Source organism: Phocoena phocoena, chromosome 1 (assembly GCF_963924675.1).
Source record: "Phocoena phocoena chromosome 1, mPhoPho1.1, whole genome shotgun sequence".
Classification (NCBI taxonomy): domain Eukaryota; kingdom Metazoa; phylum Chordata; class Mammalia; order Artiodactyla; family Phocoenidae; genus Phocoena; species Phocoena phocoena.
The window spans coordinates 67,333,161-67,352,357 of NC_089219.1; the positions used below are offsets into that span (position 1 = coordinate 67,333,161).

Here is a 19,197-nt window from a genome sequence, read left to right on the forward strand (position 1 = left end):
CACAGGGAAACGGGGCTGCAGAGAGGGAGGAGGGAACGTGCTCCACTCTTTCAAGAAATTTGATGGGGAAAGAAAGGAGAGAGGAGCAGCTTTTACAGGGAGGCACGTTGAGAGAATTCTCTTTGTACGACGATGAGAGAATTCTCTTTGTACGACGAGGAACACTTGAGCATACTATTTTTAGACTGAAGACAAGTAGCTACTGGAGAGGAAAAGGGAAATGATTGAAGATGAGAGAGCGAGAGCACGAGAAAAGACTAAATGGAACAACTCTCCAGGGAGCTTATTTCCATTACATAATTCACTAAACAAACGTGGATTCGTCTCTGTTTCGGTTCTAGCGCCCTCAGACTGGAGGTATGATTTCTGGCAATACATTTACAGAATCTCCCCTGCCCCTCTTGACACACACCCCAGTAACTGCTCTGGGTAGAGCTTTTGTAAAGATCCCCGTACTATAGTGACAAGGACCAGAAAGCATCTGTTGGCAGTGCTTTCGCCAAATTGGAATGAAGTGTTGCATCCCTGGAACAGCCAGGAACTGACGCAGGCCATCTCTGTTGTGACCCAGCCGTGAAGGCAGTGAGCGGATCTTCAGGATGAATGAAACCCCTTTATTACTGATATATCGCCTGTCTCATTATACTTAACATTTCAAACGTTATTAATTTTTAATTATTTACATTTAATTATCTGCATCACTTAAGCATCCAAATTCCACAGCTCATGTTCTCAATGAAATATTTACTAAACAATCAATCCATTTGGATTCCACAGAGCTGAATATTTTCAATTTGCAGCAAACCTCTCCTCCAGGAGGCTGCCTTCTCATACTTGTGTTTTGGATGGACATGGCTGCACTCTGGGCGCTTGCGGCTTCAGCTGTGGCATCCGCTCTGTCTCAGGGATGCTCTGTCAACTCTAACGGGATGGATGGCCCTGCTCAACATTAGTGTTAGCAGGTTGAGTGCCATGGGGACACTCACGCCATCTCCCTTCTCATTTCTCTTCTGTTAGGGCTGGAAATGCATTAACAGGAAGCCAGTTCTGGTGATAGGAAAGCGAAACAGTCTTATTGGTGGTCAAAAGACAGAGGCAGGATGAAAACTAATCATAGCTCCCACAAGAGATGGTCACTCACACAACTGATCAAACAGCTGACTTTTCCTTGCAAAATCAGGACCCACTGTCAATGAGAATGTCATTTCCAGAGCAAAGGCCAAGGAAAGCAGGCTTATTCCCTGACACAAATATCCCACAGCTCCATCATCCTTTGTGCAGGAGGAGGGGGCCCAGGGTCTACAAAATGTACACTGGTTTCACTTGGTTTTCCAAGAGTGGAGTTAGAATTATGCTAATCTACCTGTGCTCACAAGTGGGGTCTCCCTTGCAGCTTCTTACAAGATCACTGAGAGGGTTGATTATATGATGTATCCGGGAGAGTCGTTGAGAGTAAGGGATATGCGTTAGACCTTCATTCATTCCACAAGTATTTACTGATCACCTGCCGTGTGGCAGACACTGGAGAGGCAGAGGCAAACAAGACAGACCTAGTTGCTACTTTCATGGAATTTATATTCCAGTAAAAGTAAGTCTCCGGAATTTGAATCATGACTGCCACCTACTTGCTGAATGACTTTGCATAAGTTAATGAACCTCTACAGGCCTCAATTTCCTTATCTGAAAATGGGAGTAATCAGAGTATCTCCCTCATAGAGTCACTGTGATGATTATTTAGTTATGCACGTGCAAATGCGTGTGAAACTCAGGTATCGTAAGACTGGCACCCATAGCCAGCTTCACTGAGTTGTTGTAGCTTAGTTATGCACGTATAGTTTCACTAAAACTTGTATTTGAGGCATTTAACAGAATTAACATTTTAATTATGAGTATTAAATTAAAATTGTTATTACGGGGCACAGCTCTAGTTTAAGGAGCAGTTGGAGACAAGATACAGAAGATGTGGCTGTGGTGACCAGATGTTAGAGAGGAAGGACTTCTGAGTTCAGGTAAAGTCAGACCCATTAGTATGCAACCTGGCATGAAATAAGTGTTCAATAAACACTAGTTGTTGTCAGTATTATTACGCTTATTAGGTCCTGAAGTCTTCATAAATAAATAAGACGGACATAATGGAGCACAAGTGTGGTACTTGTACGTATCAAATAATAATAAATGTTAGCTCACACAGACTTGTGTTCGTGTGCTTTTTTATGACAGGCTGTTTCAAACATGTATTAAATGGAAGGGACCTTAGAAATGATGCCATCTGGCTCCCTCAGGGTGATGAAACCTGAGATCCTTAGAAGTAAAATAACTTGCCCAAGTCACATAGTGAGTGGTAAACTGGAAAGCTAAATCTGGTCTTTTGCCCCAGCTGGAAAAGTCTGCTGTACCTACACTGCCTCTCTTCGAAATACCTCACCTCACATTTGATGAAAATGATGATAAGTTAGGTCCACACCACATGGCAGCTGCAAACACCTTTCCCTTTCATGCCAAGCTTAGTTACAAGCTTTGGAGTGCACCTATTCTGTCTTCGCTGGCTCCTCACTTTTCTGCCACCTGCCTTTTTGGGTTCATAATAAAAATAAAATCCAAACACAAAAATCGTAAGCCTGGGCTTCCCTGGTGGCGCAGTGGTTGAGAGTCCGCCTGCCGATGCAGGGGACACGGGTTCGTGCCCCCGGTCCGGGAAGATCCCACATGCCGCAGAGTGGCTGGGCCCGTGAGCCATGACTGCTGAGCCTGCGCGTCCGGAGCCTGTGCTCCGCAGCGGGAGAGGCCACAACGGTGAGAGGCCCGCGAACCGCAAAAAAAAAAAAAAAAAAAAAAGATCGTAAACCTGACAATCGTAGCTGGTTTCACTGGATGGCTTAGTTATGCTTGTAGAGATTCACTGAAAACTTATTTGGAGCCTCAAAAAATTAGCATTTTTATTGTGAGTATTAACTAAAAATTGCCATTACTGGGCACAGCTTTAGTTAAGTAGCAGTTGGAGACAAGATACAGAAGCTGTGGCTACGGTGACCAAATGTCCGGATTGTCAACTCGGTAAGCTTGGGTGATGAGTCAGACATTGGGTAATTTCTTGTATCACACAAATCTCTTAGGAACTACCTCTGTTCCTTCTGAAACATACAGTGTTGTGCTCAGTGGTTTGCACTGAACATATAACAGGCAGCATTCAGAAAACTTGGTTGGCAGCTCCTTCTAAAATAGACCTGAGTTTATCTTTGTGGCATATAATTTCTCATGCTGAGGAGTTCACATTACCATCGACATAATGACAGGGCCTACAGCAGGCAGTCCTGAAGTACTTCTAAATCCAGGTGCCCCCAACACCACAGCTCTTTCTAGCAGGCTGGGGAGAAGACTATCGAATTCCATCCATGAGCAATCAGATACAAGTAACATGAGAGCTTAACCAGAAGCTTCCACCCGCACCCCTCCCCCCCCATGTCTCAGTATGTAATTCATGCTTTTAATTCAGTATTGTGACAAGACAGTACATCTAGTTCACGGAGACCAGTTCTAAAATATGAAGACATGTTAGTGGCCAAGGTTCGGGTTGTACACATTTCAAATGGTATGGGATTTCTCTGGAGTACAACAATACATATTGTGTTCTTTAGTGAAAGTAGGGTGTGAGTTTGCACACGTAGGGTGCAGCAGGAAGGTTGTGGCTGCCCAGCAGATAATTTATTTAGTCGTCGTGTGCTGAGGAGTACAAGGGTTTGAGTGTAGACCCATCAAAAGAGAGGAGGCCTGTGTGTCCCCACTGCTGCTTCTCTTACCCTAAGGCTGCCCAAGGTGATAGCTTTCATCCTGGTAGGATGCAGAAGTGCTTCCCCTGATATACGGTGCCAGAAACCTAGTAGTAAACGTGTCCTGGTTCTGTCTGAGAATGCTGGCAACAATTCCTGTGGAATTGCTTTCACTTTTTAAAAGAGAGAAATAGATGGCTATTAGGTCACTTCCACAGCTAACAGTTTATAGGTCAAGATGATCCGGAGCTAAGAAATGTGATAGTTATTATGAAAAAGGGAAAGCTTTGTTCAGCAAAGAATTTTTGTTTAATCATAGGCCCAAGGAGGCTGAGTATAAAAAGTATTTAAGGTACCAAGAATAAGTTAGATTGCCCCCTCTCTATCTTCCTTTCTTATCCACCTAATTATTTATTCTGCACCCCCTACCCACCCCTGAGAATGTGAGCCACATGGAGGTAGGGATGCTTGTCCATTTGCTCACTGTGTATCCTCAGGGCTTTACACAGAGTCTGGCATATGCAGTTATTGAGTATATACTCACTGGCAAGCAAATGAATGAATGAGTGAATTATAATCTGAAAAACTATCCTTCCAAACGAATTCATTTGTGGAAATAAGCTAGCACATTGCCTGTAAAGCAGCTTCCTTGAATAAGGACAAGCTTTAAGGTTCACAGGAGATTTTAGCATCAGCCTAATGACACCGATTTCCCCTGGAAACCGCTCTCTGCTTCTCTCTCCCAGTTTGTCTTCCCCAGCATTTTTTTTGGATCTGTAGTTATAGCTTTTTCTCTCCAGAATTCACCTGAGGAGAAATTGTCTTTTCCTTACATTTGGATCTTAGCAAATTGAGGAAAACCAACTTAGGTGAACATCTGACCATCTTTGGTAAAAAAAGAGGCCAGGAAGCTCACGACAGACCATGGCACTGCTGCCTTAGGGGTTGCTGGGCAGCTTGGGCCCGACTCAAGAGTGGTTCTCCTGGGAAACTGGGATTGACTCAGTAGAAGTGCCAGTGCCACGCCAGTCACAGGGTGAAGCAGCTGTGGCGTGGGCCCTACACGGCGAGGGTCTGTAAAACCCTCCTTACTGTCCCGAGCCCCGTCGGGAGTTCTAAGATTCCAGGACTCACCTAAACCTGATAAAGGGTGTCCAGAGGGCCCGGGGTTAACGCTGAGTTGTTAAGTACAAGATTGCGGTTTCCAATAAAATGGGTTTGTGATGCCTGAGGTGATTTTGCGGGAGAAAAAAAGGAAGATTAAAAAGGCTGTGTCAAAATAGTGTTTTGATAAGACCAGAAGCATAATTTTAGAAAATGGAAAGTAGTAGGCATGCAGTAGAAAATGTGCTTGGCCCTGCCCTCCCGGGAGGAACGGGGGTGATAAATCATCCCTTGCTATTTCCAATTTTTCAGGTGTCAAATAGTTCTACATTTTGTAGACTTAAATTTTCTACATTGTGAAAAAAGAATGAATGTACAACCCCATATATTTAAGCTTCTATTATTGCATTTGCCATCTTATTTTAATTTTTGGAAAATATTTCGTTTACCCTTTTCAGGAATATATATGATCCCGTGCTTTACTTTCTCGTGAAGGAGGGAGAGTTAAATAATAAGCTTCTTGGTTTAGGAAGAACTAATTAGTAAATTTTCCTCCTGTTCTCCAGGCCTGTGGCAACTATTTCTTTCCTGACAACTGAACTTTGCATCCCAACCTCCATTACTCTTAACAGAAGCCAAGCATTCTCTCCCCCTCGCTGTGCTATGAGAATCATTTTTCCTCTGAGTGGAGTAATGGCTGTGAAGTCATTTAGGTATTCACAGAAAAAATAGCCTTTTACTGTTGTTTTTTATTCATTCCCGGAATGAGGCTAAGAGAAACCCTGTTCCATTTTACTGTAAATACTATTAATCCAGAGATGACTTCTTAGTATACAGACATGACTGGTTTGAATTTAAATGAGTTGATATTCAGAGTTTTCATCTAGATTTAGATAAAACAAAAACTTATCCAGTGACTGTGGTTGAATTTAGAGTTGCTATTTAGATTGCCTAAACAATCTTCTATTATATTTTCAGTACACCAGGTATGAAAAAAAGAGAGTAAGAGCTACATTCCACAATTCTGAGGTATATTAGATCCTGAAAGTATCTACTTCACCTCCCTTATTGCTGACTTATTCTTTCCTGACCTCATTCCCAAAGAAACTCACCCATTTCCTCCACCAGGTCCAGGACCAATATCTTATTTTAAGTAAGAAGTTTTCACTCAAAAATAGGTAGACTTTTGAATTTGACAAAGTAGAGATTAGAGTTATGATGCTGTTTTAAGAGAAGAATTGGGAGGTCTGATTCCCAATCTACATAATAATTCAACAGAGTTTAAGGCTGTCTTTAGCACTTTGCATTAGCAGCAAGCAATTACCTCCAAATAGAATGAAATGAGGGTCAAGAATGGTCTCAAGCAATCAAGTGGAAGTGTTACTTGCTTTACTGAGCATGCTAATACAAAGCTGCATTTGGAAGAATTAAAGAAGAAAAATGCCTCCAACCCAAATTGCCTTGTGAGCTTTTTTTGCAAGAGTGGGCCAGAATGGTTTGTGGATGATAAAAAAGTTTAAATTGTTTAGTTTTAATACTTTAGATGACTTTACCTAGGAATTTAAGTGATTTGGGATTCATGTTTTTCCGTCTAAATTTAATGATGCATTCTATGTACATAAGGATAAGCAGACATACATTTTTTTGTACATGTAACTTAACTATTTTCAAATAGATGTGCCTATCCCTGAATGGATAGGTTGACATCCTACCAAATTACAAAATTAAGTAGATATGAATTAGTATATGGAAGTGTTACTGAACCAAACTTGGGTTCGCCCACCCACCACCCAGCAAAGCCAATCAACTGACACAAAACTTCTGTGAAGGAAAGTACAGTGTCTATTTGCAGGGTACAAAGCAAGGAGAATGGGCAGCTCATGCTCAAAAGACCCAAATTCCTCTATGGTTTTCAGGGAAGGTTTTTAAAGGCAACGTTGGGGTGAGGGTTGCAGGGTGCATGACTTTCTTTTGATTAGGGTGGTGGTTAGGTGACAAGGTGGAATTTTAGGAATATCAATCAACTTTCCCGTTCCAACCAGTCTGGGGTCAGCACATTGTCACCATCCTCCACCTGGTCAGGGGTCTTAATTTCTGCATAACAGCTCAAAGATATGCATCAGACTGTTATGTATATTCCTTCAGGAGGATTCTGTCTTATCACTAAACTGTTGTTCAAGCTATCTTGTCTAATTGCTTTTCCTTTGTTTCTGCATTCCATCACTTCTCTAATTAGTAACCGTTTGAGTCTTCTCTTTGGAGCTCAGGGAAGGCATAGGAGACTAAAATCTTTTCTACAGACAAGAAAGGGTGAGGAACGCAGACACTTTTGTACATGGGAGGGCCTCACAGGGTCCTGCTCAATTTCAATCCCCCCCTTTTCTTTAATACTTCTTACTCCTGAGGGGAACAGGGGTGGGACAAGAAAGGGAATTAAGTTTTAGATAGAGAGGTTAATCATACTTGTCAGGGGAACTCGGTTTTAGCAGGGGCCCCGGTTTCAGAAGTACTAGCTGAGTTCAGTTCCTCTTGTGAAATTCTAGGCTCATAAAACGTACCGATCCAAACTCAAACACATTTTTATTTACTCAGTTATCCATGATTCCAGTCTGCATGGGCAACAATTCAAATTCATAACAATAATTTATTTATTAGCAACAGACTAACTTTGAGAATAAAAATGCAACCAGGTCGAGAATTCCTGAATTTGCTTTTTTTTTTTCCATTAGACATTAACTGAAGTTTAGGATGAATAATATTTTATACATCTAGGTTGATGATAATATAAATAATCCTGGTCTAAAAGCTGTATCCTGTAGCTTTAAAAACATTTTTTCTGGGAGCTTCCCTAATGGTGCAGTGGTTAAGAATCCGCCTGCCAGTGCAGGGGACATGGGTTCGAGCCCTGGTCCTAGAAGATCCCACATGCCACGGAGCAGCTAAGCCCGTGGGCCACAACTGCTGAGCCTGCACTCTAGAGCCCGCAAACCACAACTACTGAAGCCCATGCACCTAGAGCCCATGCTCTGCAGCAAAAGAATCCATCGCAATGAGAAACCCATGCATCGCAAAGAAGAGTAACCCCCACTTGTCACAACTAGAGAAAGCCTGCGCACAGCAGCCAAAAATAAATAAATAAAACAAATAAATATATTTAAAAAAAAGAAATTTCTTCTCCATCATGTAACAGGAAATAAGTAGAGATTAAGCTCTCTTAAAATAATTAAAGAAAACAATTTAGATGATACAAACTTTATTTAACACTTCATGAAGCAAACAGTCTCCATTCCCAAGGGTCCAGAGAACCTCAAAATGGACTGGAAGGCAGGAAGCTTTTATAGGATAAAGAATGAGGAATAGAGAAGGGAAATTTTAAATGAATAAGGAAAAGGGAATATGTATAGAGCCCCGAGTTGGCTTGGCATGTGGGGATTGGTTGACTGTATATGCTGCATTTCTGGTCAAGTGGAACATTTATAGGGACTTGAAAGTTACATGTTTCAGTTTGCTGACATGGCACCCAAGGCAGAAGCAGCTCCATCTTGGACCTAGACATTTATTTCAACAACTCTTTAAACTAAATTAGTAACTTTATTTATTTTTTTTTCAAGAGGAAAATTAGTTTTTATTTCAGATATTGTAGTAAGAAACTCAATTGGTATCTTCTTTTTTTTTAATTGAAAATTATGATAACCATATTTACTCATTAAATACTGTTTTTCTAAAACACAGCTTGGAAACAGCCAGCATGCATGTTTAACCTCAGTACAATGGATTTAAAACCAAGTATGCATGTTATATGCATCAAGGCTAGATTACAAATTATCATGGTCATTATCATCTTCACATTTTATTTTCAATGCATTTGATGATTCACTGGCAGTATTTTGTGATGACACCATGTTAGTGGTAATAAGAATGCCTTTGGACCTAATTAATGATGGATTAATTAGAACATTCTGAACTGCTGATGTTGCAGTAATTGATGCTTTCACAGCTAGGGATTGTGAGTGGGCATCTGTACTGTGAACCTTTGCCCTCTGAGGGACACTGGCTTCCCTACTTTAGTTGACACAGACATGGTGTGTGGGGTTGGTGTGTCAAGTGTGGGAGTACTTGGTCTGCTAATAACTGAACCAACACTTTATCGCAGAACTGTTCTTCTTCCCACAGAAGTAGATCCTTGTTTTGTAAAGACTTAAATCTATAATTTGGAGCAGTCAAGGAGTATCTACTAGTTGGCAATCTAGAGCCTGAACATGGCTTGATCAATGGCAAAGGGGTTTGATTTCTTTGCTTTGTGATATCTAATAAAAAATGTCTTGGGGGAGGAGAGGTAAATGACTCAGAATCTTCTCTTCCTTCATTACCTTCATTTCTGTCAGCTGCGGACAGGACATGAAGACCCAGAATTAATCTGCACATTAAAATGATTAACCATAAGGCTATGTAATTCAGAAGGAAGGAGTGGGGCTGAAAGGCTGAGAAGGAAAAAGAAATGAGACAGGAGATAGGATTGTTTTCTTTGCTGTGCAGAAGCTTTTTAGTTTGAGGTAATCCCACTTGTCTATTTTTGCTTTTGTTGCCAATGCTTTTGATGTCAGGTCCATGAAATCACTGCCAAGACCAATGTCATGAAGCTTATCCCCTGTTTTCTTAAGGAAAATTAGTAACTTTAAATGAGGGATTGTTAAAGTTAAAAGATCATGATTATTAAAAAGTTACAAAATTATTGAAAGTTTACCAAAGTATTTAATTCACCTTCAAAGTTTATCTTTTATCTTATAAGGGTGTTTTTTTTTAGTACATATTAAAACAAGAAGGGAACACTTGGGGAAACTAGGGCCAGAAGAGAAAATTTGGGCATGTGTATAAATTCCCCTCAAATCCCTGTATCCTGCGCTGACACATTTATGTTTCTAAGCAGGATAACAGGAGAGGATCTCTAAAAAAAAAGTGCAAAACGTTGAATCCTGAAGAAGTCTCCTGTCCTGCATTCTGCCCCACCTTGTCATCCTCAGGTGCAATGGGCTTGATAAATTAGAAGAAAGGTCAGGATAAGGTAGGCTATGCTTCAGTAATAAATAAACCTCAATGAGTAAATTGTTTAAGACACTGAGGATTTTATTCTTCACTCAAAGTCCAGAGTGAATCAGGTGACCCTCTCCTATCCTGTGGCCTGCAAGGTTGCTGTGTCAAGAAAAGAGGAAGCCAAAAGTTTCCCCACATGTCTGTAGGGGCCGAGAAGTGCCCTCGTGACACTTCTTCCACATTTCATTGATTGTAACTCAGCCACATTATCCCAACCTAAGGGAGTTTGGGCCAGCAAGGGGACATGAAGTGGGACTTAGACGTCTCTGCCTCAGAAGACTTTCTGACTCCTGTAAGCTCCTCCTACCTAAGTGATCAGCTCCCTGATTTCTCTCCTCAGAACCAACATCCCCCCAAAGAAAGAGAACTGGCCAGTGAGAATGAGAGAGAGAGAGAGAGAGTAAATGGGAACACTACGTCTCCTACCAAGCCCCAGAGCACAGATTTCCAGAATAGCACCATATTCCAATGTTAGAGACTCCAGATCATCCCACACATCATTTGATTAATGAGTGAAAAAAGAGAGAAAGAAAACTATTGAAATAAGACTATAAACAAGAATATACTTCTCACTCTACTTCCCTTCCTCCCATGTGACTACTCCCACTATAGTGAATCTGATAAAATGTATGTCTGGTTTTCTTACTCCAAAACATATCAAGAACCATAAGCTTCCTTAAGCTCAAGTGACTCGTTTTCAACCTCATCTTCATTTGTTAAAGGGCAGCTATTATTATATGAAAAGAGCCTTTTCATATTCTACATATTCTGTGACATTGGGGTCACCAGCATGAGTGACACTTTCTGGACTCATCCAACCAACATTTTGAATGTCTTCCAGGTGCCGGCTCTTGTGCCAGGTTGATGCTTGGGCTGTACTCTTCTCTAGGAGCTCACGGTCAGCAGCTGCCGTCTGAGTCTGGGCAGATACGTTACAGGAAACATAACTACTGTTTCTTGTAAGCCACGCCCTGAGGTGCGTCGCTGGGTCTGTGCTCAGCCAGAAAAGGAAAAGGGCCCCTGAGGCACCAGTTGCTCACTGCTCCTGAATAATCACATCCAGGATGGGGTGGCATATGCATTAAAGACAACAATTTTCACTGTTCTCATGGGAGTTAAAAATTGGAATTAGTTTTTCCCAAAGCCAGCTTCAACTCTCTCCAACAGTCAGATTTTATTTGAGACCTGGGGGGCAGGGGAGAAGACGATGTTCATTGGTGCCTGTTTGGAACTCACTTTTGCCATCAGAGAGGCTCCTGGCCAGCCGTGATGCTGGCCCACAGCAGGTGGGACTGAAGTGGGAGCAGAAGCTGTGAGCCGGGACTCCAGGAGGTGCACTTCCTAGACCCAGCTCTTCCATTAACTAGCTCTGCGACCTTGAAGGAGTCCTTTGGCCCCTCTGACCTTCAGTTTCCTCATGTGTAAAATCGAATGCTTAGACTAGACAGGCCTCTCTCAGCTGAGACACCCGGTTATTCTGGACTTCTGTGTTCCTACCTCTGTAATTGAGGTCCCCAGCCCTGTGTCACATGGGGCCTGCAGGGAGGATGCACTGGTACACTGTCATCAGAGTGATCAACTTCAGAGGCATCCCCCCTGCAGTGACTTGCCAAGAGAAAAGTATTAGATATGTCACCTCCAGAACTCTCTGGCATTGATTTTTTTCCCCTACAACTTCCAAATGTTCACTGTAGTCACAGAATGAAGAAGGAAATAATCCTTCTCCAGCCAGTAAAGTCAACAAGTGGAATGGCTGGGGATCTCTGCACCCATGCGTACATCACCGAGACAGCCTTGCCAAAGGGTACTTAACCCGTTGCTGAGGGTTTAGAGAGAGGCAGTTATTGAAGGCAGTGCGCTGCCTGTCACTGGGAGCCCAGTTCACCCAAGAGGACTTGCCACGTGGTATCGTGGAAGGACAGACCTTCAAAGAGGCTCAGCCTTCTCCTTGCATTCACACACATATTTTGCAGATAAGGGAACTGAAGCCCAGGGAGCTTGACTAGCCCAAGATCATGAACATTGGGCAGATCTGAGATGAAAACTTGCATCTTCTGTCTGACTCCTGACTTACAGGCCTAAGCTCTTACACCACACTGTGCTAGAGAATTCATAGACACACTCACTGAAACTTGAACCTGGTATCAATAATAGTCATATGGTAATGATAGTGCCAGCAATGGTAATTATATATACCACATATTTATGTTATATGTGTATCTTATGTATTACACACACACACACACACACACACACACACACACACACACACACACCATTTATTGAGCAGCCACCATTAACCAGGCACTGTGCTAGTCATTTTATATATCTTATCTCTGTTTTTTACAATAACTATAAGATATAATCTCTTGATTATCATTCCTAACTTACAGGTAAGAAAACTGAGGCTTAAGGAGATGAACTCACTTGTTCATTTGGTGACATATAGTCCACTCATTCCGCTGAACCAATTTTTCAAAAGTCTTAACTATGTACGGGCATTAAACTAGTCACCATGGTGGGATTTAGAAATAAATTAGGGAAGAGCTCTTCCTCAAGGAGATAATAGAAACCTCTGACATAAGCCACAGATTTATGTGACAGCAGTATAAGGGAGAAGATGTCAGAAGAAAGATTTGGCTATATTGAGGAATTCAGAGAAAAGGATGATTTTTTTTCCATACTGAATGGATTAGGAAAGGAAAGGCAAGGTAGCTGAACTGAACCTCGATAGAAGTGTAGGTGCTGGGCACTGGAATCGGGGTGAAAGGCCTTCCAGAATAAACAGAAGCACAGAGCCCGAAAGTAGCTACACATGGAACCAACAGCAAATTGGTTGCGAAGTTTGATCTCTGACCAGTATATGTCACAGCAAAGGGACACTGAGTGTAAAATATTTAGTAGGTAAAGGCCCAAGGTGACTAATCCCATGAACCACCAGTTGTAAAGAAATCTTGCTTTCAGATATTGTTATACCAAAAGAAATGGAAAAACCACTAGAAAACTTGGAAATTTGGCGTCTAAGCTAAAAGCAAAGTGGAACTGACCCAGCCCACAGTGAGAGACTCTTCATGGGAGAAACTAGAGCATCTTCCTTTAAAGTCAAAAGGGTTTACAGTTGTAGGAGGTCATTGATTCTGAACATACATATCTGAACATACAGGAAGTCAAGTCAGTCTCCCAGAAACAGAACATCTGCAAATGGTAAAATCCTGATGTGGCACAGGTAACCTACATCACCACTTTAAAGGGGAGTGGTGATTTGTCTCCACTGAAGTAAGAGAGAGGATTGGACTTAAACTAACGTTGTGCCAGTAAATGTTTACATACTAGCGCTCTTTTAAAATGTGCATATGTCCATGCTTCAGTTTATTATGAATTTTATTGCTATAAAGGCAGTACACACTTTAGAAACAATAATAAAATACTACTACTACTAATAATAAGATACTAATATACAATACGCTTTGTTGTAAATTCCATATAGCCAACTGGTCCTCACAGAATGCTTTCATTGATTTTTTCAAAATTCTTGTGCCTGTAGACAATCTGTGGTTGCAATTAATGAATGAGTATAGTCCCAACATGAATGTGGTTGATATTTTTGGTTACCTAATTAGAAGAAAGAGAAACAAAAAAGACCAGTGTTGGAACTTTTCTCACTCAGGACAAACCTGAATCAAAACGTAACTTCTTTGCAGAATCAAACAGTAGTTTTCAAATAATAGAAGACTTTTTTCAATTTGATGCTATTCATGATGTAATGGTTACAGACATAGCACACTTTAAAGCTTAATTTACAATATTAACATTTTCTCCATTACTTTTTTTGCAATCAGCTGTACAATAAACCAAGTTCTGATTTGTAGTGCGTACTTATTTCTGTGATATAAACACTCTCATATGGCTGGTTTCCAGCTACCAATGAGATATCATTGAATGCAGAGTAGGGAAGAGAGGCGTAGTAGCAGAACTTGTATGATATTTCCACTGTTATGGACTGAATGTTTGTATCCCCCTAAAATTTGTATGTTGAAGCCCTAACTCCTAGTGTGATTGTAGTTGAAGGTGGGGCCATTGGGAGATAATTAAATAAGATGAGGTCATGAGGGTAGGGCTCCCATGATAGGATTAGTGTCCCTATTAGAAGTGGAAAAAACACCACAGCTTGCTTGCTCTCTGCCATGTAAGGACACAGCCGCAGCTAGAAGACTGTCATCTACAGGCCAGGAAAAGAGCTCTTACCAGCAACCAGATCTGCCCAGCACATTGATCGTGAACTCCCCAGCCTCCAGGACTGTGAGAAATGTCTGTTGTTTAAGCCACTCAGTCTCTGGTGTTGTGTTACAGTAGCCTGAGCTGACTGATATAACCAGCATAGAGTGGATGTGAATAACTTCAAGGCATAGTTAATACTAAAATGTTGTAAAGCAATTAGAAAGTGATGTCTTAAGTATTTATTTCTTCTGCATTTGTTTCGTTTACTTTTTATTTTGAAGTAATTATAGACACACGGGAATTGGCAAAAATAGTACAGGGTCCCACATACCCCTTACCCAGCTTCCCCCAGTGTTGACATCTTACATGACCGTAATACAATACCATAAACAGGAAACTGAGACTCATACAATACTACTAAAGACATTAATCAGCTATCACCATTTTAATATGGATTCGTTTGTTGGGTGTGTGTGTTTGTGTACATGTGTGGTATGTGTGCAGTTTTATCCCATGTATAGATTTGTATAACCACCAGGACATTCAGGATACATAAATGTCCCATCATCACAAAGGAATTCCCTTGCGTTTTCTCTTTAGATTGTCACCACTCCATCCTCGTCTCTCATAACCCTTAATCTGTTCTCCATGTCTATTGTGAATATAACAATAAATATCCAGAATGTTTTAAATATAGAACCATACATTACATAAACTTTTTTTTTTTTTTTTTTGCGGTACGCGGGCCTCTCACTGTTGTGGCCTCTCCCGTTGCGGAGCACAGGTTCCGGACGCGCAGGCTCAGCGACCATGACTCACAGGCCTAGCCGCTCCGCGGCATGTGGGATCTTCCCAGACCGGGGCACGAACCCGGGTCCCCTGCATCGGCAGGCAGACTCTCAACCACTGCGCCACCAGGGAAGCCCCCAAAAATCTTAAATTTTGATGAAGGTAAATTTATCAATTCTTTCTTTTATGGATCATGCCTTTAACGTAATGTCTCAGGACTCCTCATGTAGGTTTAGATCCTAAAGATTTTCTCCTATGTTTTCTTATAAAAGTTTTAAAATTTTGCATTTTAAATTTAAATCCACAATCCATTTTGAGTTAATATTTTTGTATGGTATGAGGTTTTAAGTCAAAGTTATTTTTTTGCCCATGGATGTCCAATTGTTCTAGCACCATTTATTTAAAAGCTTATTTTTCTCCACCGAAATTTCATTTGTTTTTCATATAATTTATTTTTTTGTAGATTTAATTTTTAATAATGGCTGTGGCTTGACATCCAGCTCACAAACTCCCTGAAAATTTAACCATGGGTTCTGGGAGCCAGTACAAGCTGACTGCAGCACACCATTGATTTAAACTGTGTTGTGAGGTTCTGATTAGAGGAAAAAAGACAGCCATAGAGACGATTAGGGATGGTGAGCATGTGTAAACATTGAAATATATAATGTAAAGCATTAGAAAAGCACCTAGGCCCAGAGGTGGCATTAGTACCATCTTGTAGAAAATTAAAACTCAGATTTGAAATTCACATTTTATTAGCTTTGGAGAGAGGGAGCAGGAATTGAATGTAAATTCATGCTATTAATTTGAAATTGCTTAATTCATAGGTTCCCTTTAAACTAATTGGGTGGCCCAGAAGCTTGCTAGGACAGGCATGGCCTCTGTGGTCAAATGAAGCTGGGTCTGATTCTTTTTTTTTTTTTTTTTTTTTTTTTTTTGCGGTACACAGGCCTCTCACTGTTGTGGCCTCTCCCGTTGCGGAGCACAGGCTCCGGACGCGCAGGCTCAGTGGCCATGGCTCACGGGCCTAGCCGCTCCGCAGCATGTGGGATCTTCCCGGACCGGGGCACGAACCCGCGTCCCCTGCATCGGCAGGCGGACTCTCAACCACTGCGCCACCAGGGAAGCCCCTGGGTCTGATTCTTGACACTGATATTTATCAGCTTTGAGGAACACCTCAATGACCTTTAGTTTCCAGTAGTGTTAAAATTGGGAGAAGAATCCAAAGCCGTGTTCATTAATTTAACAAATACTTGATGAGTTCCAGGCTATGTAGAAGGGATTAGGGATACAGCAGCAAGCAAAGTCATCACAATTTTTGCCCTCAAAGATTTACGGTCCAGTGGGAAGCTAGACAATGAACAAAAATCACACTAGTGAAAAATTGTGATAAGTGGCATAAAGGAAATAAAAAAGCAGGTGCTATGATTCAATTTATTATAGCTTTGGGTAATACGAGGGTGGTTCAGACAGAGTTCTGAAGACCTCATCTAAGGGTCTGACTACTCATCACTTGCATTGCGTTATAGTGCCTGCTTTGCATAGAGAGCTGGATTGGATATACTTTAAGGGCCCTCTTAAGATTCTTAAGTGTCTAAGAATCTGTGACCATCATGTGTGTCAAGAAGGGATTTTGTAATTTGTTTACACAGAGACATGGATAAATTCAGCAATCAATATGGTAGTCATTAAGTCAGATACTTCATATATTTATATTTTTAATAACATTTTTGTACCATACTCCCTAGTCATTGTGCCCTTTTAAAAATGGATTAAATTATGAAAAAGCACTTAGGGATCTACAGTTCTGAAACCTGGGACAGTGCAATGACTGCTGAAGTGTTTATCAATTTTATTTTCAACCATATACACATCGGGTTTTGTTTGGAAGTAAGTTATTGTTAATCAATTTTTTTTTGTAATGAAGCCCATAAATCCACATTAAATAAACATCCAAACTTGTTGATATCCTTTTGCTTTGCTCTTTGAGCTTGTGTGTTTTCATCAGAATAATTCACTAAAGTCAACCTGAGTCTTTTTTTAAATTTTTACGAGTTTTCCGCTGAGTCTCCCCTGACCTACTGAGCAACCAGCCCCAGTGTCAGCTGCCTGGGCAGGTCTGGGGCAGGGGCTGCGGGACATCTGAGTGCTTCTGCTTCTTAACTGATGTTCTTATTCTTTAAAACAAAACGCATAATCTTTCCTCCCCACCATTATCTCTACCACCTCCATTTTTTCGATGGGAAGATGAGGAGTAAAAGGGACATGGCTAGTTCTTTCATTTTTTCTGACTATCAAATTGGCACTACCTTATTGTAAAACATTTGGAAAATTACAAACACTTCAAAGGAGAAAATAAAATTTTATCCGTCATTGTACCGTTTGCAGAATTCTTTTCCCCATACCTTGAAATACTGGGCGTGATCATTCCAAAATTTCAGGGTTAAACTCTAAGTCACTGCTTCTGCATCCACCATGGTTTGAGACTAGTGGGTGAAGCCAGGTACCTAACCCAGGCCCGAGATTCAAGAAGAATGTCCAACTCAAACGTGCATAATGCTGGGTGGCAGGAACTCTCCTTAGTATTTTGCAGTTACATTTCTTACAACAACCCAGCAAAAGTACGATTATTATCCCCAGTTTTCTAAACTCACAGAGGCAGAGTAAGAGACACCCTGAATCCCGACCCAGGAAGACCAGTTCCAAGTCCACAGACTAAATAACCTTCTTAGATGATATAAAGCTTAGTGACAGGTCCAACCCCTCTCCTCCACTGGCACGTCCCTTTCTATGTGAAGCCAACACCTTCTTTGTTCCTTTGGCCCAATCCAGGTCCAATATTGACTTTGCTCATACTTTGACTTGTTAAGTGATGCTGTCTATCACTCTTGTGAGAAGAGGATCTGTTTTGTTCCTTTACCCGCTTTTTAGAACCTTCGCTCCACTCACTTCTATTGAAGGCCAACTGCATTTCCATGACTCAGCAGTATTATTTCCAATCATCTCCCCATTTCTCCACATCTGGCGGTTCTACCCAATAACCAAAGTCTCATAAGATACCAAGCATAAATTTGGGAAGGAGGGAGGGAGATGATTAAGCTCACTTTTTAACATGGAGGGCAGGAGGATTTCAGACGTCACCGAGGGGCAGGGACTCTTTACAACTACGGGGAGATAAATTTGGTTGATTGGTGTATGTCCTTGATTTTTTCCTATGCATAAGTTTAAAATTTTTTAAATTTTATTTATTTTTATTTTTTCCCAACTTGTGATTTTGAAATATTTCATACTCACGGGAAAAACCCAAAGTATTTTCACTGGACACTTTTAACCAGTACCTACTGTATTAGTTTCCCAGGACTTCCAGAACAAATCACCACAAATTAGGTAACTCATACAACAGACACTTATTCTCTCACAGTTCTGGAGACTAAGAGTCTAAAATCACGGTGTCTGTAGGCCCTGATCCCCCTGAAGGCTCCGGGAAGAATTCTGTGCCTCTTCCTGGTGTCTGGTGATTGCTGGCAGTCCTGGACATTCCTTGGCTTGTATCCCTCGAATCTCTGCCTCCGTCACCACGGCTTTCTCCCCTGTGTGTCTCTATGTCTCCTCTTCTTCTAAGAACCATATTAGGTTTAGGGCCCACCTTTATCCCGTATGACCTCATTTAATTTAACTAATTACTCTGCAAAGACTCTATTGTTAAACAAGGTCACATTCTGAGCTTCTGGGTAAACGTGCATTTTGGGGGAACTGTTTAACCCAGCACACCTACATTTATTAATTATTAACATTTCGACACCTTTGTTTTATCTTTAACTCCATCCATCCATGTGTGCACACATGCATCTAACCAGACACAGATTTTGTTGATCCACTTGAAAGTTAGTACTAGACATGATACCACAACCCTAAATACTTCAGCTGATACCTTCAGCTAAGAAAAAAAAAATCGTTCTACATAGTCACAATATAATTACCACAACATAATAAATTTAACATTTGATACCATGATTTATATGAGATACAGACCATATTTAAATTTTCTCGTTTATTCCAAAAATATCCTTTCTAGCTGATGGGTTTTTCCAAATCAGGATCGAATAGAGGATCAGACACTGCATTTATTTATTATGTCTCTTTATAGTCTCCTTTTACTAGATGAGTGCCCTCCCCCTTTTTTCTCATGTCACTGACATTTTTGAAGAGTCCATGCCAGTTATTTTTG

At 41.1% G+C, this 19,197-nt stretch overlaps 1 protein-coding gene and 1 pseudogene across 2 annotated transcripts in view; one reads left to right on the forward strand and one right to left on the reverse strand.

Moving 5' to 3' along the window:
- The window catches only part of ST6GALNAC5 (ST6 N-acetylgalactosaminide alpha-2,6-sialyltransferase 5), a 171,376-nt gene that overhangs the window by 74,629 nt on the left and 77,550 nt on the right, over positions 1-19,197 (forward strand). The gene's annotated exons all lie outside the window — the stretch shown is intronic.
- Positions 8,687-11,322, reverse strand: LOC136131133 (transcription initiation factor TFIID subunit 9-like; annotated as a pseudogene).